At 45.6% G+C, this 19,294-nt stretch overlaps 1 protein-coding gene across 1 annotated transcript in view; it reads right to left on the reverse strand.

The window, feature by feature from the left end:
* The window catches only part of Tspyl5 (TSPY like 5), a 135,754-nt gene extending 118,912 nt beyond the window's left edge, over positions 1-16,842 (reverse strand). Inside the window, exons 1-2 of the transcript XR_002383279.2 lie at positions 16,685-16,842; positions 14,071-14,208 (exon numbers count right to left, since the gene is read on the reverse strand). The gene's annotated coding sequence lies outside the window, so the exon portion shown is untranslated. The remainder of the gene's footprint in view (positions 1-14,070; positions 14,209-16,684) is intronic.
* Between the last annotated feature and the right edge of the window lie 2,452 nt (positions 16,843-19,294).

Here is a 19,294-nt window from a genome sequence, read left to right on the forward strand (position 1 = left end):
TGGGCTTTCTCACCTCTCCTCAAAGCTGCCTGTCAGCCTAAGGGCAGACATCCCCATTCTTGTCTTGGGAGTTCTCAATCCACAGACGTTCCTCTGCTCAGTTCAATTCTGCTGAGTTTAATTTGTCAGAAGGTCTTTATTTTAATACAAGTGATTTACAGGTTAATTAGTTTGGTGGTGGCAATTCTTTCCCAGTACATGTGTCAAAATGCTAAATCACAGACCTGAAATGTACACAATTTTTATTTGTCGATTATACATCCATAAAGGAGTAAAAAAAATGGACAACGCTGCAGAACAAAAACTTAAAAAAAATCAGACACAAGGAAAGACTTTCATAAAATAACTACTGAAGCATTTAGCATCCCAAAATATCAATTATGAAAACTACTATCAAGTTTTCTTTGATCCCTTTACTGGAATGAGCAATTCTTCAAGTGGCTACCCTCCCTTCTCCTCTCTTTTCAATAAAAATGTTTTATTAACTCTCTTAAATTCAAATCATTTATGGCAGGGATACGTCATTCGATTGCTGAAGGGGCCCTGAACATGTTTTTAGTGGCAGAAACTCAGTGGTAGCTAATTATATGATTTGCCACACACTTTAACACAGACAGTCACTAGTCTGGTGACCTTTGTAATGTCCAGAATTTTCCTAAAATAATTACCATTTTTCCTACTAAGCAATAGCATTAGTGGCATGTACTAAATCATATTTATTGTTTGTAGCCTACCTATTTCAAAACATTCTTGAAGTTGTTTAGACAACATAAACAGACTTTTCAATCGTTAAAATAAGAAAATCAAAAGTATATATGTAACTGAGAGATTATGCCAAAAATCTAGACTAAAGATCACAATTAAGATCTAGATTTAGACCTAGATTTAGCCTAGTCTTATCAGAAAAGTTGGTAACCTTTATAAATCTCACTCATTAAAATAGAAACTAAGTTCTTTCCCTGTTTGGCGCTAAAAATCTTAAAGAAAGTGATTGGGGAAAGTGATATAAAGAATATTAGGCAATAATAGTAATTAACTTTCAAAACATTTCCAAAAATGCAAACAGGTTCTTTGTGTGAGCATTTCCATATTAAATGTCAAGGTTTCCATATTAAATGTGAAGCCACTTCTTCAGGGAAATGTAAATGATGTCCTCCAGATATGTGGCTTTTCTGAGGCTGGAATTTGATGAGGAGACAGATTTCAGTAGATGCCTGACCCACATCTAGCAAATGCCTTTGCCAACAGCCTTGTAGCTGTTGTAGAGTAAGTTGGTCTGAACTGAAACATTCTCTGCTAGAGAGAGGAGGGAGGCTCCTAAGAGTTAGGAAGCAAAGAAAACTTACAAGGCTCAGGGAGCACCTGAAAGTTACAAGATTCACAAGGTTCCCCTCCCCAAGGCTGTATAAGCAGTAACAATGGTTGGGAAAGTAGACTCCAAAATCAGCCAAGATGCCTGCAAGTTCTGTAGACAGCTCCAGGGACTCAGATGTCCTATGGTGTCACCCATGCTGGAGAGGAAAGTCCTTTTGGTTATGTGACTACCTAGGAATCAGCTATACTCCTATATGTAACCCTACAAACTCTCTGCTTCACTAAGCTAAACTTGAGTGGAACTGCTTCCTTCGTCTCTTGTCTGTGCCATATCTAAGGTGGATAAACATTGGCTCACTCTGCCCAGGAAAAGACACAGGTCTTTGACTGGTCAAAGCTAATTGGGCTGGGGGGGTGGCGATAACTTGACCACAATTTTAAAAACGTATGGTATAGCTAGAAGAGGAAAAATAGTATTTTTTTCTGTTCACATAATGCAAAGTTCGTGGCAAAGTACATAATTAAAAAAAGAGAGAGACATATGAAGCAAAGTGTACCAATATATCTGACAAGTTTCACGTGAAACAGGAGGCTTCGAACACAAGGAACCCAAGAAATGACTTTTCTTTTGAGCTTGTGTTTGGTGAAGAATACAGAGTTTGGGAGAAGTGTAACAGGAATTCCAGACACGGTGTGGCATGCTTGTTAATTCCAGCACTCAATAAGCTGAAGTCCCAGGAGTCAGGAGTTTGAAACCTGCCTGGAATATATCTTAAGACCCTATCCCAAAAAACACAAAACAGCATGGTCCATGCCACTGCCCAGGGTCATGTCTGGATCCATGGTCCTGCTGCAGCCAGGGACTGTGTTGATGTCCATGGCCTGTGCTACCACCAAAGGCCATTTGGACGTCCATGGTCTGCACTGCCTCCTGAACTGATGCTGATGTCTGGTGGCCATGCTGCCACTAGAAGCCATGTTGATATGAGTGGCCTGTGCTGGCACCTGAGGCCATGCTAATGTCCATGGTCTGTACTGCCACCAGAGAGCATGCTGAGGTCCGTGGCACTTACTGATGCCGGAGATCATGTGGATGCCCGTGGTCCATGCTCCCGTTGACTGTAAAGAGCAAGGAAGCTGCTTTTGTGGTGGTGCTCATGACTGCAGACTCACAGCTGAGAAAGAGGGACAAAGAAGGTATCTGTGACAATCCGCTACCCCACCGCCAGAAGAGTAACAGCCTAGACAGAAAGCCACTAAATACAACTCTTGAAAATTGTAATAAGGGTGCTGAAGTTAGTTCTCCACAGTTGATGGTTTCTGGCAGGGGGAGGGAGAGGGGGTTGCAGGTAGGGAAGGATGAGGTTTTCTTTAAGGGGCTAGCTACAGGGAGTTTTGACCATGCTCCAGTGAGCATATAGGCAATGCAGATTTAACTTTTCTTCTTCCTCCTCCTTCTCCTCCTCCTCCTCCCCTCCTCCTCCTCCTCCTCTTTCCTCTTCCTCCTCCTCCTCTTTCCTCTTCCTCCTTCCTGTTGCTCTTCCTCTTCTTCCTCCTTCTTCTTCCTCCTCCTACTCCTCCTTTCTGTTCTCTTCCTCTTCTTCCTCTTCTTTTTGGGAGTGAGTCACAAGAGTTGGGGGAGTGGACCTGGGAGAACTCGGAAGTGAGTGTGATTGAGCTTCATGATGTGAGATTCCCAAATAATCAATAAAAATAGTTGTTTTTAAGACAACTGCGGGCTTTTGAGTCAGCTCTCCGTCAAGCTACCGGGGGCTCCTTCGGCTATAGGACTGTGCTTTGTTTTCTGCCATACTCTCGCATAAAATCCTGGTCCAAATACACACCAAGAGTGATTTCACAAAAATTACCATTGTAACAGCTTCTCAATCTTGCTTCTCCTTCCAAAAAAAAAGAACAGCTTATACTTTAAAGCACGTGCGCGCACACACATGCGCGTGCGTACACACGCGCGCGCACACACACACACACAAAAAAAACAAGCACAAAGAAAAAAAGAAGGGGCAGAAATACGGATGGGAGGACAGATGGCCATGATCTCACGGATGAGTGGGGCAGCCGCGCTCGCCAGGGCCCTATTTGTTCAGTCTTCTCTGAACTTTTGCAGATGAGTGTATTCTTCTCTGCCGGGGACAGGGGAACCTCTGAGATGGCCTACTTCTTGGAAAGAACTCCTCAGCGAGAGGTGCAGACAAGACACTTCTGCTGCTCTTAAGGGTCAAGCTGCCGCATTTGGGGACGGTGTGTCCCGAATCCCATCATAGACCTTGACTTGAAAAATGTAAATCTGACCGCCTTCATTATGAAAACCAAGAGGCTGGGGCGGACAACTGTTGAAATAACAGGAAGATCACATAAAGATGGAATCCAGGATTAGTGTTGCTTTTGTGAATAAAACAAAAGAATAGAGTGAATGTTATGAGACGCAGGTCTAAGGCAACCACATGGAGAGAAAGGAGAGAAAGCCCAGGTTGGGGAGGCCCTCGAGGGGCCACATCAGAGCCTGCTGCCACCTCCTGTACTATGGGTCCCTCCTTTTCCTGTCTGGCTCTTAGTTCCTTCCCATTTCCCTATGTGTTTGTGCCCTTACAACAAATGGCGCATTGCCCAAGATCATTTTCTAAGTCGTTCTTTTTACACCCCCCCAAAAAAAGGAAAACTGAAAAATATGTCATTTGGGCCCAGGGAGAAAGTTCAGTCAAGTAAGGTGTATGCCTTTGCAATCATAAGAAACTGAGTTTGTCCCCTGTGTTGATGACTCAGTGGTTTAGGGCGCTTGTTGCTTTCGCAGAGAACCCTGGGTTCAATTCATAGCACCCACCACATGGTGGCGCATAGCCATCTATAACTGTAGTTTAAGGGGATCTAACACCCTCCCTGGGCTACCGCACACATGTGGCGCATATACACACAGGCAGGCAACACACTCGTCCATATAAAATAATAAATCTTTTATAAAGAGAGGAAAGAAAACCAGGGTAGTGGCATACACTGGTAATCATAGTGATAGGGAAATGGAGTCTTGCGGATTCTAGCCACATTCTAGCAACGCAGGCTAGAGAACTCGGCAAGTTTCAGACCAGTGAGAGACCTTGTCTCAAAAAAACAGAAAAGGTGGCCAGCACCATGGAAACAGCATCCAAAGGTGTTCTCTGGCCTCCGCACATCTGAACACACACATACATGTGTACCTATACGAACACACACACATACACACATACACACATATACACATATGAGTGTGTGTGTGTAAATACATAATTTGTGTATGTATGATTTCATCCATGGAAACTACTTTTTATCTCTGCAATGGATTGGTTTCAGGGCTGCATTTATCCAAACAGCTAAATGGGGACTGGACAAACTAAAAGCAATTTAGTTTTTTACCATGACGTACAGAAGAGGTATTTTTGACCTCAGAGAAATGTTAAGGGCAAATTGTGTTGCCGGTCATCTGCCTCTGTGGGAGAAAAGAAACAAGGAACAATACTATACATTTCTTGAACACCTACATTTAAACTGGGTGCTTCCAGGCCAGGTTAGCTGGGGATAAGGAGATGCACATGGGTTAGTCTTCAACCAACCAAGACATTTTGTAGTGTAGTTTATCTGAATATTGAAAACTAACCCAAAACAACATGTTTTGTTTTGGGGCTTTTGTAGAATTAATGACAGTAAAACAGACGATAAAGTTGGCTAACATTTTTTGGGGGAAAGACAGATTGGGCTTGAATTTGCTAGCTCAAGAACCCTGAGCAAGCTTCTGCAACTTTGTTTCCTCATCTGTAACATGACATTGTTACAGACTTAATTTGAGTCTTAAACAAAATGATCTGTAAGGGATATTCAGCACAGTGCCTGGCATAAAGTAGACCCACAGGGGAAGGGAGTTATGACCATCCCTCCTTTGGATAACTCCATCTCTATCACTCCAGTCACCTTTTGAAGACACTGTGCCCAAGAGTCATCTCTGGAGGTTTCAAAAGAGAATCAAAAACTGAAATATATTCACAGAAGCGGTCCACACTTCCGCTGTGATGTGAGGATATTTGGTATTACATCTGTGGCTCTGAAAAACTAAAGTCTCAAGGGCTTGTCTAAGAATGAAGCAGCAATATTATCACAGCGAAGAGTCTAATATCCACTTCAAATGTCTAGCATTTTGTAGAAGAATACTTCTAAATCCTACTTTTTTAAAATACAGCCAGGCATGCTGTAACGCACCTCTAATCTTAGCACTCCTGTGGTGGAAGCAGATTAAGGAGTTTGAGGACAACCTGGGACACTAGGCAAGTTCAAGGCCAGGGAGATTAAAGGGACCCTGAGTCAAAAAAGGAAGAAATAAATAGAGAGAAAAATATAAATGGAGGCAAAAACGGGAATGGATGGAGGGGAGAATGGAGGAAGAAAGAAAAGACTAAGTGAAATAAAACAAAGCAATTTTTAAATCTTGGTCTTTATTATTGTTTCATTTGTTATTAATACTGCTGCTATCAATCTTGCCTGGCTAGATTGTCTCTAATTTCTGTAGCAGAGTTATCAGCTGACTCAGGCTCTCCCCTTCCTAATGGAACCCAGATATCTGCAGAAACCCTTTTCCAATCTAAAATGGTCAAGAGAACAGTTGAAGCTCTCAACCAGCCCTCTGTGCTGATTTTCCCTCTTTGTCCACATAGATTAGACAAGCTGTCAAGACATCTCCTCTGAGCCCAAGACCTTAAAAACCTCCAGTGGATCCACAATAGAAACACCAATGGGCTCTGTAAGAGGCAGCTTTGCTTGTCGTGGGAAATGCACTGTCCTGGGGGACAGCGATGGCTCTCTGTGGCTGCCCTTCATCTTGGCTCTCTAGGACAAAGTGGCTGGTCACCTCTGCTGAAGTATCAGTTTCCCCATGGCGAGCACCGCCAGGCAATTAGGTTCTTGCTGTCTACAAATTTCAGCAGGAGAACCTAAGCTTCATTTTTTTTAACTGTGCAGGAAGGCATTGCCATGGTAACATAACTAACTCCTAGAGCAATCTGATTGATTGCTGTCATCATCGTGGGATGTGGATTGATGTGGGTGACAGCAGGGGGAAATTTCATACGGCTTTAATCACTTCAGGCCAAGTTTATAGGTTCTGGTTATTAAACAATAACTGCGTGTAATGGCTGCTATCCTATGCAAAGGGAGCCATGTGGTCCAAAACAAGATGATAAACTAATGAACTGACCGCCAGGGAGGAGTGAATTGGTCTCCTGATAAATAGAGATGAAAGACTTCATCTTTAGGCAGAACGGAGCGTTCAGACGCTTCACCCACCCAGCAATGATGGCAATCACCCAACTGCTCCTCTCTCTGAGAGCATTACACTTTGACCATCACTTAATTTAATATTCCTCTTGAATTGTCTCCACCCACAGCCCAGACTCTATAGACTTGCTCTGGGGAAGGAAAAGGAAAATCCAAGTAGAGAATGAATGGGCTACGATCCAAAGCAGATCCCATCTGGCACCAAAGGCATTTGGAAAGCCCTCTAGTTATGAAGTAGCAATGAAAAGAATTTTTCAGTTGGGGTAGGAGGGGGTCACCACAACAGGAAGAACTGTATTAAAGTGTAGCATTGTTAGGAAGGTTGAGAACCACCGCTCTAGGGAATGGGTGTTCACACACGTGAGCCTATGAGTACCATTTCACATCCAAACAGTGACAGGGTCCTTAGACCAAAGTGTTGACATTCCATTTTATTACATTCAGAGTGGCAACCAAGATAAACACAAGACAAAGCTCCCTGAGAAAGGACTCAGAACCCACAGCTCTGCAAAACTTAAAGGCACGCCAGTAGATGGGGGATGTCCTTCTGCATGCTGTGAATATATGTTTCTCTTATTGGTTGATGAATAAAGCTGGCTTGGCAAATGGACAGGCAGGATGTAACCATGCAGGAAGTATAGGCAGGGCTACCAGACTAGAAGAATTCTGTGAAGAGAGACACAGAGAGTGAGTCCTGGGAGAGACACCATGTAGCTGCCGAGGAAGCAAGAGGTCCAGTCACCACTGATAAGCCAAGACAACATGGAGATACATGGAGTAATAGAAATAGGTTAATAACTAAGAGAGAGCTAGTCAATAAGAAGCCTGAACCATCAGCCAAACAGTTTATAATTCATAAAAGTCTCTGTGTGTTTATTTGGGGCTAAACAGCTTTGGGACCAGGTAGGACAGAAACTTCCATCAACAAAGTGGGTTAGAAGGGAATGGCACACTATCCTGCCTATCTTGAGTCATGCCAGGAAATCCTGTAACCCTTCAGAAGTCTCCAACTTACTCAGCACCATGAGCAACTGGTTCGAGAGGGGCAGAGCAACAGCAGAAGCCAATTCCAAATAGAAGGAGCCAGGCTGACATTTCCATTTCTAGATGCCAATAGTAGTATGTGGTGTGAAGGGTTTTTTTTCTGAAGCTAAAAAAAACAGTGTATGAGGGCAAAAGTAAACATAGTGTGGTAGATTGAACCCCAAAGACTCATATATTTGGATGCTTAGCCACCAGGAATTAGCATTATTTGAGAAGGATCGGGAGGTGTGGCCTTGTTGGAGGAAGTGTCTCACTGAGGGTGGGCTTTGAGGTTTCATAAGCCCAAGAAAGGCCCAGTATCACTCTCTCCTGCCACCTCCAGATCCGAATGTACGATTCTCAGCTACCTCTCTGGCACCATGTCTGCCTGAGTGCTGCCACCCTTGCCATCATGATGATAGCGGACTAAGTCTCTGAAACTGTAGATTCTTTTACAACGGTTTCTGTGGTGTCTTTTCCAGCAATAGAATACAGGCTGAGACACATAGAAAGAACAGAAATTAACCTGCACACTGTGGTGCTAGTCCCCTGGGGGACCAGCTACTCAGCCAGTAGCCAGCAATAACAGGCCCAGTGCTTCACAACAGATGACTGGAAGATCCTGAGAGACACATGCCCTGTTATGTTTCAACCTCATCCAGGAACCATCTTGAAACAAAGGAAGCCAAAGAAAACACTTTCAGAAAGCTCAGAGAAGCCCCTTGAGGAAGCGTGAGCCTTAAACCAACTGCATGGGTTACTGTATGCTGTGAGAAAAAAAATCTTGCTAGATTTTAAACACATTTAAGGCATTCTTTTCATGACAGTTGAAATCGTTGCTCAGGGCCATATGAGACCAACACCATTTATATACCTGAGTCATGGTGTTTACATTTCTACTTCAAAGTTCCTCTCATTTCTCTTAAAAGATTTTCTTTGGGGCTGGAGGGGTAAGCACAGCAGTGAGGAGCACTGGCAATGCCCACAGCGAGTTGGGCCCTCCATCATGAATCACTAATCAAGAAAAACACCTCCGCAGACTTTCCCACTGGCCAATCTGTTGAAGGCATTTTCTCAGTTGAGGTTCCCTCTTCTAGATGACCCTGGTTTCTGTCAAGTTGGCAAAAATCCAACCAGCACACGTGGGTTCCAGGGATCAAACTCAGTAGTCTGGCTTGCACGTCGGGTGCCTTCGACCACTGAGCCATCCTACCAGCCCCAGAAGCCTTAGCTAGCAGACTGCAAGCACATGAGATCTCCTTATCAAGCAGCCTCCCCAGAACAGTACCAACGAGTTACAACCAAGACCTATTTTCACCTCACCCTTGCCCTCTCTCATACACTCTTCACGGGGTATTTTTCTCCGGTATCCCTACGTTTCACGAGTCAACGACTATCGGCAAGAGACAAAAGTAATCACACGCAAGGTTGTACCTGGATTATGGTCTAAGAAAAATGCAGAATGTGGGTGCACATCCCTGTGAGGATGCGTGTGCCCGTGTATGAGCATGCGTGTGGAGGCCAGAGTTCAACCCGTGATTCTCAAGAGGCTTCTGTCTTGTTTGTTGATACAGGGTCTCTCGCTGGTGTGAAACTCATCATGTAGGTTAGGCCGTCGGGCAAGCAAGCCTCCCCAACACTGTGACTACACATAGGTCAGCATACCTGGCTTTTTTATGCGGACTCTAGCTGAAACTTGGGCGCAGTGCAAGTTACCCACCGAGTTCTCTCCAGACCTTTCTTTAACGAAATAGCCCCTATCTCCCCCCAAACCCCGCTGCATCTCAGAAAGCCCGCCAAATGATGACCCCTCAACCCAGAGATGCTCAGGACCACTCCCACAGGGTATATAAACTGTCCCCCCATGATTTTCCCAGTGGTCTCTCTTTCCTGTCTCCACACTGGGGGGCTGGAGGGCCATTTAGAAGTGCTTTCTCTAATTCAGTTTGATTTGATCTGACTTGGATTGCTCCATTGGCAGAGAGGCTTATCGGGATGCAGAAACTTTTCAGTGATGGTGATGTTCCAGAAACCAGAACCTTGAACCAGACCAACAGCTCGTTATAATGACCGTTTTGGGAGTGGGGCTGATTGGGCAAAAGGGGCACAGTGCATGACACACCACAGCTCCCGATGCCACTACGGTGAAGGAAGAGGAGTAGGAAAGACGAAGGAGTGAGGTGGAATTTTTATGGTTGCTTTTAGTTAATTTGGGGACATACTGCAGGGGTAAGGTGTGGATATGGAGGGACTGGGACATGAACAGGATTGGGATTCATGATACGAAATTTCCAAAGAATCAAAAAAGCTATGTTCAAAAATTTTTAAAGAGCTAATGTGCTGATAGCTGATATCGTGCTGAAGTCAACTGCCAAAATTATTTTAGATAGAACCTATGTTACTCTTAATCGAGAGTTGACTCTGTACCAGGCACACGGCTAGTTTCTTTTAATGTATTATCTCATTCAGTTCTTAGCAACAACCACGAATGACAGATTCCGTTAACTCTCTTTTCCGAGCAAGGAGACTGAAACCCCAAGGGTTTGAATACACTTCCTTATGGAGTCACAGCCTGTAAATTGAAACTCGCATCTGTCCGATTCTTCTATTCCTTACAACAATCATATTTCACTGAAACATTACCGTCCCACTGCTCGCACGAAACTTGGAATTATTAGATTTTTTTTTCATTTTGGTATAAACCTTTTCAGTTTCCTTTTGTCACCTCAGGCAGAAGACTGCTGCACAGACCTGATGCATTGTCCCAGGAATGTGTTTCTTGTATGGAAAGTAAAATCAATGTGTCTGCTCTTATATTTCATGGGCGTTCATTCCTCCTCTTGAAGCCCTCCTGAGCAATGAGAGCATCTCAAGTGGCATTTTGCAAGCTAAGTTGGCTTGATCACCCAGCTGCCTAATTTCTGGCCTCTCTCCTCTTTCTTTTTATGTTTCCATTTTCATCTTGTTTTAAGAAAACAGTGAAATGGCTTAGCTATTAAACCATACATCGCTTCCAAGGCACAAGTAACAATAGGAATTTTATAGTTTGCCTGGAAGGGAGCCGAGGATGAAGGAAAACAAGCGTGACGTTTTCTGTATCCCCCTGACTAGTACTCCCACCACACCACCAGGCTCCGTATAACAGGGAGCTCTACCACTCCAGAGCTGGAGAATACAAAGCGGTATGTGATGTGGAAGGTCAATGCAATATGGAATGAAATATATTTATTTACCAGAAGAATTTACACACAAGCTGGGGAGTCAGAAGTATGGCAGGCTTCCAATCGAGGAGAGAAGAGAGATTCATTTCTCTTTCACTTCCTTTTATCTCCACCTGCCCTAAATGTCCTTATCCCCGCCCTTAGGGCAGATAGCTTTGTGGGGCTCACCCCTACAGGTATGGAAAGCAAGAAGGACAGTTCTCTTACTAGAGAACTGCTATTGTGTCTGGGTCTTGGTGCTCTTGAACCCTTTGCCATGGGTATCAGTGGGTTCACCAGAGACCTCTCCAGTGACCTCTCACACAATTGCCTTGACACCTCATGACCTCCAGCCAACCATCAGCTACTACTCTTCTTGAGGCCCTGTTTCTGGTTAGTTTAGTCGTCAACTTGACCGTACCTAGGAAGGGGGGACTTCAACTGAGGAACGGCCTCCATCGGATTGGCCTGTGGGGCATGTCTGAAGGGGCACTTTCTTAACCGCTAATTGATGGAGAAGGACCTAGCCGACTATGGGTGGTAGCATCCCTGGATTGTATACGAAAGCTAGCTGAGGAGAAACACGGATCAAGCCAATAAGCAGCCTTCCTCCTTGGTCTCAGCTTTGGTTTCTGCTTCTAGGTTCCTGCTTTGAGTTCCTGTCTTGGCCTCCCATGACTGTGACCTGTGAGCTGAAATAAACCTTTCCCTCCTCCAAGCTGCCTCTGACCACAATGGTGCCTCACAGCACTGTAAAAGCAGCCTATGGAGGAACCATTTCTCTAAAATCACTCTATGGCACAATCCACACCGGTGAATGCCACTCTGAAAGCAGCTGTTTTTCCTTGTTCTGTCATCCATGGCAATATCTTGCTTGTACAAATAAAGCCTGTCTGAAGGTCAGAGGATGGAGCTTGCCACTAGCCAACCATAGAGGTCTGGAGGTCTGTATAGACAGACAGGAAGTGACACAGCTGGGTGGAAACAGGATATAAGCAGGGAGAAACAGGAAATTGCTCTCTTATCTGCTGAGACGCTTAGGAGGTAAGGTGTGGCTGTGACTTGCTCCTTCTCTCTGATCTCTCAGCATTTCCCTCTATATCTGACTCCAGGTTTTTATTATCTAGACCAATTAAGAACTCCATTTACATTTTGGCACCCAACTATAATCGCAGTCCTCTGAATTATAGATTTTTTCAGGACCCTCACAGTCTACGTCTCCAGAGCTATGATACCCCCAACTCAAGTCTTCTGTTCTATGAGGCAAATGTTACGAGTTGCTATCTAAGAAATTCTTTGAAGGTAGTGTCAGTTAGCCACTGCTATGTAACAAATCAAGAACTGCAGGTTTCACAGTACCCCAGAGAAGGGGAATGGGACAGGATCTCCTGAGAGGATTGGGAGCATAGGTGGAGGGGAGAGGGAGCTGGGAAATAGGGGAAGAAGAGGAGGAAAGAGGAAGACATGGGGGAGCAGGACGGTTGAGTCGGGGGAAGAATAGAGGAGAGAAGGATGAGAAATATCATAATAGAGGGAGTCATTATAGGTTTGAGGAAAGACCTGGCACTAGTGAGACTTCCAGAGATCTACAAGGATGAAACCAACTGGCAAACTCAGCAATAGTGGAGAGACTACATTAAATGCCCTCCCCAGATAATGAGACTGATGACTACCTTGTACGCCATCCCAGAGCCTTCATCCAGTGGCTGATGGAAGCAGAGGCAGACAGCCACAGCTAAACACTGAACTGAACTTCTGGAACCCAGTTGCAGAGAGGGAGGAGTGATGAGCAAAGGGGTCAAGACCAGGCTAGTATAACCCACAGAAACTCATGCCGTGAACAAGGGGGAGCTCATTGACCCCAGAATGATGGCTGACAGGCCAGCATGGGACTGACCCAGACGCCCTAAATTTGGCTGTCAGTGAGGAGGCCTAGGCAATCTATGGGGCTTGGGGTAGTAGATCAGTACTTATCCCTGGCATACAAATGGACTTTGGGATCCCATTCCACATGGAGGGATGCTCTGTCAACATGGGCACATGGGGCATGGCCTAGGGCCTGCCCTGGATGATGTGACAGACTTTGGAAATACCCCATGGAGGGCCTCAGCCTCCCTGAGGGACAGAATGGGGATTGGGTGGGGGGTTAGGGGAGTTGGGGGAGCGAGGGAGGAAGGGAGGGTAAGGCAGCTGGGATTGACATATGAAGCAAGCTTATTTCTAATTAAAATTTTTAAAAAGATTAAAAAAGAAATTAAGGATAAAACAAAAAAAAGAACTGCATGTTTAAATAAAACCTGTCTAGGCCAGGTTAACAGACCTCAGCTGAGTACATATATATTATGCATATATACATATATGTACGTGTGTGTGTGTGTGTGTGTGTGTGTGTGTGTGTGTGTGTGTGTGTGTGTGTGGCGCCAAGGGTCCTCAGAGAGCTGCCTGGTCAGAGGCATTCATTCCACTCTCATATGTAGTAGACTGACTCTTGACTGAGGTGGAGACATGGCCAGGCTTTGTGTTTCTCGTCACTCAGCAGGCAAGCTGGGACTTGATCACATGGCAGAAGCCAAGAGTCCGAGAGGAGCACGCACAGGCTCGTGAGGCCTTGACCTAACAGTAACGCAGCCATGTCCATCACATTCTATGGAGACTAAAGCAAAACATGAGGCTCGAGTCCAAGGGTGTTCAGAGATAAACCCCACCGCTTCCGGTGGTAACTGCAAAAGTGTTTGGCAACAAGGAGGTTGGTGAAATTCTAGGTGCATCTTTAGGATCGATCTACTGACTCCATGAGCAATTCCCTGGTCTTTGTCTTTATAGTCAGCTCTAGTTCAGCTGAGTTCCTCTTGGTCCTATCTCTGTTAAGACATGAAGACATTCACATTTAAGGAAAGCCTTCACTAACTTGAATTTTGCTTTGTTTGGTTTTCCCCTCTTGTCCCCGGGGCTGCCGAGAGACCTAAATTCACACAGCGGATTTGCTGCATTCCTAATTCCCAACCATACACACATCCTGTCAAATTTCATCTTGTTATTTTAGGGAGGTTCCCCCCACCCCACCCCACCCCTCTGAGTCCATCAGAGTTCTTAGTCAAGCAGCCTGAGAAAACAATTCAAGCCATTTCCTGTCAGAAAGTCCAGAAAGCCTGGGGCCAGTCAAAACTGAATGTTCTTAGTCAAGCCGCCCATTCCCTTCAAACATAGAGCGCAGGTCTACCTCGAGAAGGAATTCAAGTCTGCATCCGTACTCTTCGCAGTCTGCCTCAGGAACATCGTGACTGATGCTAAAAGGGTCTCTCTCCTCATGCAGCCCAGATGCATGGTCCTGCTGCTGCAGCCCTCTGCGGTTATAACCCTGAAATCATTCAGAAATAAAAAAAAAAGGAAAGAGGAAATCAAACAGCTTGACAGTGAAAGAATAAATCAAAAGGAGAATCCAGGAAAACTAAAAGAAACTAGCAGCGGCAAAATTTATTTTTGGTGGGATGGGTGGAACACGTTGGAATACGAGAGCGGAATCGAGGTGGAACAAATCCCTGAGTGTTCCCGGCCTTTTTCTTTGGACTGAAAAAGCTATTGCCTATTTGGCAGATCCCTTTTAAAGGGCTCTCTTCATTCCAGTCCCAGCAGGGAGAGATTTAGTGGGTAAGGCTGATTGATCAATTGAGAAGCTGGGCAATAGTTGAGGGCTTCCAGGGAGAAATTTCCACCTCCCTTCAAAGGGAATCAGTGGCGATTCTATCACCGCCAAAAATGTGTCTTAAGACCCATATCACACCTCACTGGCAGGACTCTTCCCCAAAGCTCTGCTTCAAGCCTCCTAAAACCCCTGGATCTTAGAGACTGCTCTTGTAGACAAATGCAAAGCTAGAAATCACATTCGATGTTCTGGGAGCCTTGCTGGTTCCTGTCTCTTCTCCAAGTGGAAACCACAGCTCTCCCGTACTGTGTGAGGACGTATTTCATTAAAGCTGTCAGAGCAAGGAAAGATTGGTGCTCATACACAGGCCGAGAGGTTTTGAAGTAAGACAAAGATAAGACGAGAAAGCAAAGCAAAAACCTGGAGTGTTACGCATATGCAAGAATGGCTGAAGGGAAAACTGTTTTCAAATCCGCGAGATAACCCGGGTCTCACAATTGCCAAGCAGTTTGAGACCTGAGGGAAGAGTTGGAGGGCGTGTTCCGGGAAACTTCCAGAATAAGTTGCTATGGGCTGACTGGTGGCTTAAAATAACAAAAACATGTTCTCTTCTAGTCTTGGAGACAAGACATCGGAATCAAGAGTTTATTGAGTCTGTGTTCAGTCTGAAACCTTAGACAGGGCTGGTCCTCATGTCTTCTAGCTTCTATTTGTTGCCAACACTTCTCGGTGTTCATTGGCTTTTCTTGATCTTTGTGTGGCCTGTGACTTTGTGTCCAAACTCCCTTTATTGTTAGTGCATACATGCGTTATGTTGAACAGAGAACCCACCCGATCCAGTATGGTCTTGTCATAAGTTGATCAAACCAGCAAAGACCCAATTCCCCAGGTTGTGGATAAATGTGGGTTTTTTGATGGACAGTATTCAGTTTAATACAGGAGTAGATAGTGGTCCGCTAGTCTTTATAATTGGGATAGGAGAAGGTAGAGGGGAAAACAGAAGAGGGAGGAGGTGTTTTTAAATAACGTGGTAAAAGATGGAGTTTTTAAACCAATGATATAGTATCTCCATTGTACTGGGCGCTTTGGGGAAAACGAAGTCATGTTCTCTTTGGTAGTGTTCACTGGGCCTGTGGACACTTAGGTGAGGAATAGTCAGATTCTAGGTGTATTATGAAGGTAAAGCCAATACAGTTTGTTGACAAATGTGCAGAAAGAGAGAAGAAAGAGGAAGGAAGGAAGGAAGGAAGGAAGGAAGGAAGGAAGGAAGGAAGGAAGGATCTTTACCTGCTGAGTCATCTCACTAGCCTTATAGTATTTTTTTTTTTTTTTTTGAGACAAGATCTTGGGATGTACCTCCTGGCTGACTTGAACTCTTTGTAGACCAGGTTGTCCTCAAACATAGAGATCCACTTGCTTCTTTTGTTTTAATTTAGAAACAATCTTAGGCCGGGCGGTGGTGACACAGACCTTTAATCCCAGCACTCGGGAGGCAGAGGCAGGCGGATCTCTGTGAGTTCGAGGCCGGGCTGGACCGACAGCCTCCAAAACAATACAGAGAAACCCTGTCTCGTAAAAAAACAAAAAAAAATATTTAGAAACAATCTTACTTTGCATATCAATCCCAGTCCCTTCTCCCTTCCATCCTCCCATAGCTCCCACCACTCCCCGGGGAGGGTGAGGTCTTCCATGGGAGAATCATCAAAATCTGTCACATCATTTGGGCCAGGGCCTAGGCCCACCCCTATGTATCTAGGAGAGTATCCCTCCGTGGGGAATGGCCTCCCAAAGTCCATTTGTGCACTTGGGATACACTCTGGTTCCACTACCAGAGGCCCCATAGACTGCTCAGGCACCTAACTGACTCCCACAATCAGGAGGCCTGGTTTGGTCCTATGCTGGTTCCCCAGCTGGGGTCCATGAGCTCTCACATGCTCAGGTCAGCTGTTTCTGTTGGTTTCCCCAGCGTTTGCTTCTCTCTAGGTACTGGATTACAAACACATAGTACCGTGCCCCCAGCCCTGTGGTGTATCTGCTGCGTGATTTTTATCCTTTTGGCTTTTTGGTCTTGGGGGTGGGGGGCGCCACCACCCAGCTCCCAAATAAATCACACATGGAGGCTTATTCTTAGTTATGAGTGCCCGCCCTTAGCTTGGCTTGTTTCTACCCCTCCCTTTTCCCTCTCGTATACCTTTCTTTCCTTCTTACTCAGTCGCTGGCTGGGTGGCTCAGTGGCTCCGCGGGCGGCTCACCTCGGCTCGGTGGCTCAACTCGGCTCAGTGGCTCAGTGGCTCAGCTCAGCTCAGTGGCTCGCCCCTGACATCTTTCTCTCCTCGTTCTCTCGTTGTTTGCTCCTCTTACCGAGTTCTCCCTCTATTTATCCTCTCTGCCTGCCAGCCCCGCCCATCCTCGCTCCTGCCTCGCTGTTGGCCATTCCTCTCTTTATTGGTACCACCTGGTGTTTCGGGCAGGTGTTTAGACCGTAACACAGCCTCACAGAGTTAAGCAACTGCCGCGTAAACAAAAGTCACACACCTTAAAGTGATACCCTACCACCTACATCTTTTAACCAGACTTTGTCCCCGAGTAGCTAAAGTTACGAGAGGAGGGAGGGAGCTCTGGCTAAAGCGGAGGTGGTTTTCAGGTGCAGTTGGACAGGAGGGCAAGCAGGGTGCCAGCAACGGAAAGACCTGTTGAAGATGAGTAGCCACGCACCGAAAGAGCCCCCGGCCATGGTGTCTGAGACAGAGAATCAGATGTAAGCAAGGATTTACTGGGGAGCATTTCGAAGGGGGGGACAAATAAGGAAACTAAGGTGCGCTGTACGCGCAGGAGCGTGGGATCTAAGTAAAGAGGGAGATGGGGACGTGAGGCTGGGTAGACTGCGCATGTCGTGGCTCTGTCACTGAGGCAAAAAGAAGGCTGCAAAGAGAACATGAGTGTGACAAGCCATGTTTACCAGCAATGGCGTGTTGGAGGATGACCTTGAACCGGAGGCTAGGGTAGGGGTGGAAGACAAGGTCACTGCAGTCAAGGAACTGCAAGGCAAGGGTGTCAGAATATCATCTGTGTGGACATTAAAGACTTCGTTTTTTTTTTTTTTTTTTCCTTTGAGACAGGGTTTCTCTGTGACTTTGGAGGCTGTCCTGGAACTCGCTCTGTATACCAGGGCTGGTCTCGAACTCACAGAGATCCGCCTGCCTCTGCCTCCCGAGTGCTGGGATTAAAGGCGTGTGCCACCACCGCCCAGCCATTAAAGACTTCTTAACGACAGCAAAAGGGGCATACGCCTTATGCAACGTATGACCCATTAATAAATGATGGATAGGGGGAGAGGCTGGAAGCTAAGGGAAACCATAAGGGACTACAATCTCACTTCAGGGATTTCAAAGACGAGGCTTGTGAGGGGAAGGAAAGAGGAACAGCCTGGAAGTCGAGACAAAGGAGGGCACTAAGCCCATCTGTTGGCTCCCATGGTTTGGTGGGGTATAGAAGAATGAGGTCACAGGCGAGGAGAAGACAGTTGGTAGAGCAGAAAAAAAAAGGTAAAGGAGAATTTCAGAGAAAAGGCTAGAGATAGAGAGCCATAGATTGGTCATGAGTCCCAAAGGGGACTGTATAAGAGACAGGAGAATCGGAGGCTTGAAGGGTGGGAACATGAGGTCAGAAAAGATGATACAGAGGTCCTAGTCATCCTTACAATGCTGGGGAACAAGGATTAAACTGAAGATGGAGTAAGGAGGCTACAGGGTGATTTGTTGTGAGAGTCTTAAGGCAGATGCGGAGTCAAAGCCTCGGTGTTACAGAGGGAATGATGGTGGGGGGTGGTCGCAGAGTTCTGGGGAGCCTTCTCTACTACCACAGAAATGGCGGTGGGGGAGCTGGCTACCTGTGTTTCCTGAGCTATCCATTGTTCACTGGTTTGGTAATTGTACACGGTTTCAATTATATTTTTTGCTCCACTGGTTCTAAACTTTCTATCATGGAAAAAAAATCCTCTTTATAATAAGATTTTCCCTAATCCCAGAAACTTCCAGTTCCTTCAGCAGCTGCCTGACTTTGAGTTAGTCGTTTTAAAGGCATAGACGTTGTCTCCATCTGTTTCTAAAGGTCTGAAGGAAAGCTGAAATTGACAGCTGTAGGAAAATTCTAGGGCTCACACTGGAGAAGCTTCTGTAAGTGGGGAACTATACCCCAAAATCACCACCAAGAAATTGAGTCACCCTGTGCAGTTGCTATTACTGCTAGGAATGACAGCGTTCTGCCTACTTTCTATGTTTGAAAAATTGAAATTCGGTGATGGGCAGGGGTGGTGCACGCCTTTAATCCCAGCCCTCAGGAGGCAGAGGCAGAGGCAGGTGGATCTCTTGTGAGTTCCAGGTCAGCTTGGTCTACGGAGCTGAGTTCCAGGCTAGCTTGGTCTACGGAGCTGAGTTCCAGGCCAGGCTCCAAAGCTACACAGAGAAACCCTGTCTCAAAAGAAAAAAAAACCAAAAGGAAAGAAAGAGAGAAAAGTTGAAATTCAGGACAGCATGAACCAGCACAAAATCAGAGGAGGCAACTATTTTAGCTAAATCAATCTCAGAGGGGAACCTGTAGTGTCTATGCATCTCAGTATCTACGCTCAAATTCTAGCAAAGATTATCCTACTCATTTGTAAGAAGTCAGCAAAAGCTTATCCAAATGATCCTTAAAGCATCGTTATGAGGCTAACATCAAGAGAAGCCAGTGTGCAGCCCCAGACAGAACATGTTCTTCTCTGCAAAGGACAAGAAGGTGTACGGTGTTGTCTTGTCCCCTT

Source organism: Mesocricetus auratus, unplaced genomic scaffold, assembly GCF_017639785.1.
Source record: "Mesocricetus auratus isolate SY011 unplaced genomic scaffold, BCM_Maur_2.0 Super-Scaffold_100023, whole genome shotgun sequence".
Taxonomy (NCBI): Eukaryota; Metazoa; Chordata; class Mammalia; order Rodentia; family Cricetidae; genus Mesocricetus; species Mesocricetus auratus.